We start from the raw sequence: 2,340 nt of genomic DNA, 5'->3' as shown, positions 1-2,340 counted from the left end.
TGCCGCCCCCCCGCGGTGCCCCAGCCCCGCTCACCTGGCGGCCGCCTCGCCCCGGAGCGGCTGCGGAGCAGGAGCAGCGTGCGGGGAAGGGGAGATCACCCACGGGAGAACGGGCACGGCACCCGGCGCTCAGGCTGCCAGGAGGATGCTCCGCACAGACTCCCGCACGTAGCGGCGCAGCGCCCAAAGTGGCTTTGGAACTCCCCTCCCACTCCTCCTCCTCCTCCTCAGAGCCTGGGGAGGAAGCACGGCGTCAGGGCTTCGGCGTCTCTCCCAGCTCGGCGGAGCATCCTCCCTTGGCTCCCCGCGGTCCCTGACCCCAGCGGGAGCGCAGAGCCGGAGCTGCTCGGGCGAGCTGCCCTCTTCTCCCTCCTTCCCTCCCTCCGCACCGGGCGGAACGATCGCGCTGCCTTCCGGAGACAGAGCCCTCGCTCAGCCCGGGATTTTAATCGCCTGACGGAGTCCTGACCTTATTTCAGCATCCGAGTGGTCGCTGCTCAGCCGAGGCAAGGCGCGGGAGAGGTTTCCGTGCTCGCAGCCGGGCCGGAGTTCGCAGCATCTTTCGGAAACAGCTGCAACTTGAGAAGGGAGCGGGGGCTGAGGCCGTAACCTCCCCGCTCCTCTTATTGCATGTCCACAGTCCTGCGGGTTATCAGTAAATCATCATCTTCACAAATTTGGTTTAAATGTTCAAAATGAAAGCTGGTGTTTCCCTGGCTACAAAGTCGGGGTCACTTTGCCTTTCCAGCAGCCACCGGCAAACGAAGTCTCTTCCTTGCTCTGCCACTGGCTCTGCACAACCTTTATCCCCCCACTTTACACCCCCAGATCCTCCCGTGGCTCTGCTGCTCACCTAAACAGTGACGTCCAAATAAATGCTTCGGGGGCTGTCAGCATTTAAATATGTGTAGAATGGAGTCTCGTTTCTGTGAGAGAGGGCAGTGTCTCACCGCAGGTAACCACAGGGCTCAGTGCAACAGTAGGTTGATCTCGGCTCTATTACCTAAATCCTGTTGTGATACAAATCGTCATCCTCCTGGACAAACAATCCTTTAATTGGAAGAATCACTGAAAAAAAAATGCCTTGTGGAGCAGAGCAAGCTACTTTTATCACAGGAAAACCCTCCTTGGCTACTGTTGTGGAATGGTTAATTGCCTTTCGAGTTGTCTTTGTGCAAGTTCTCTAGTCCACATGTGAAAAGCAGTAAAAATCCCAGCAGCTTCCACACCACCGTTCACAGAAAATTAATAATCCAGAAGCAGACTCTCACATCCTGGAAAAATTCACTTAGCCTGAAAGAAAGGGTCCAAATCCCCAGCCTTAGCTCTCCCTCATCTCATGTTAGCACAATTCAGCTGTGCTCTTTTAATCAGCAGGACTTGCAATATAGTCAAAATAGGAGGGAGCAAGCCCACATCTCTCCATCTCAATCCTTACCTGAGGAGCTTCTTTACCTGCCACCTTCTTGCCTACTGTTCCTGACACTTAACACCCCTCCAGACCTCTAGGGAGCCTAGAAAAGGGGAGAGAGAAAAAGCAGAAGCAGGAAGAAGCTCCAAGGTTGCATAAAGAAATGTGAGATGTAGATGTGGGTAAAAAGGAGGGAACTGGATGTACTGATGGGAAATGGAAAGGTTTAGAGGACAGGAGACACAAATTAGCAGGAAGAAAGGTCTCATCTTGCAGTCTGGGGTGCAGTTTGTTGAAAGTAGGCTGGTCAGGACATCAGACAGGGATTATGTAGGATCAACAACCCCCTGATATGTGGATGGAGCAGTTTACCAGCTGTGGGTGCTTTACTGGGCTGCTGAGCCACAGGAGACAGCAGTTCACAGCTCTCCCTGGCTTGGTGCTGCCCTGTGCTCATAATTCCATCCCATCTCTTAGCCTCAGTTTTCCCATCCAGGCAGCACAGACAGCCCCATTTCTAGCACTGGGTTGCTGTCAAAACGAATTAAGAGGTCCAAAGAATACTTTGAAATGCAGATATTGTGCTCACTAGTTTTAATGTCTCTAAAGCGGCCCCCAGATATCTCTAAATCCCCAACATATCCCTGATCAATTCCTGTTTTGCATAGGAGGAGGGCACAGGGACAGAGGCTTTAGTCCATCCCTTTCATGTTGTGTTCTGAGGGTCCCCCTGACCTTGCCACAGCTCAGGCTCCAGTTTTTGTCTGATCCCACCCAAAGCCACGTTTTGCTGGTGACACAGAACAAGCTCCATACATGCAGAGCCTCCACACCTGATTATTAATTACTACCCAATTAGTAATAAATGACTACCCCCCAGACAGCTATTTCCTCTGGCGTGTCAATGTCCAGGCTGCAGCTCCTATCCC

At 53.0% G+C, this 2,340-nt stretch overlaps 1 protein-coding gene across 4 annotated transcripts in view; it reads right to left on the bottom strand.

Annotated features, from left to right (window-relative positions):
• Positions 1–947, bottom strand: part of TAFA4 (TAFA chemokine like family member 4) — a 69,380-nt gene extending 68,433 nt beyond the window's left edge. For 3 of the 4 annotated variants that reach the window (XM_014306678.2, XM_031056370.1, XM_031056369.1), the window contains exon 1: positions 35–156. The gene's annotated coding sequence lies outside the window, so the exon portion shown is untranslated. Of the gene's footprint in view, positions 1–34; positions 157–469 lie in introns of those variants that run through there. The other variant, XM_031056367.1, reaches the window with a different exon arrangement.
• Positions 948–2,340: the final 1,393 nt, after the last annotated feature.

Source organism: Geospiza fortis, unplaced genomic scaffold (assembly GCF_000277835.1).
Source record: "Geospiza fortis unplaced genomic scaffold, GeoFor_1.0 scaffold70, whole genome shotgun sequence".
NCBI lineage: Eukaryota > Metazoa > Chordata > Aves > Passeriformes > Thraupidae > Geospiza > Geospiza fortis.
This window is presented reverse-complemented; position numbering and strand designations above follow the sequence as displayed.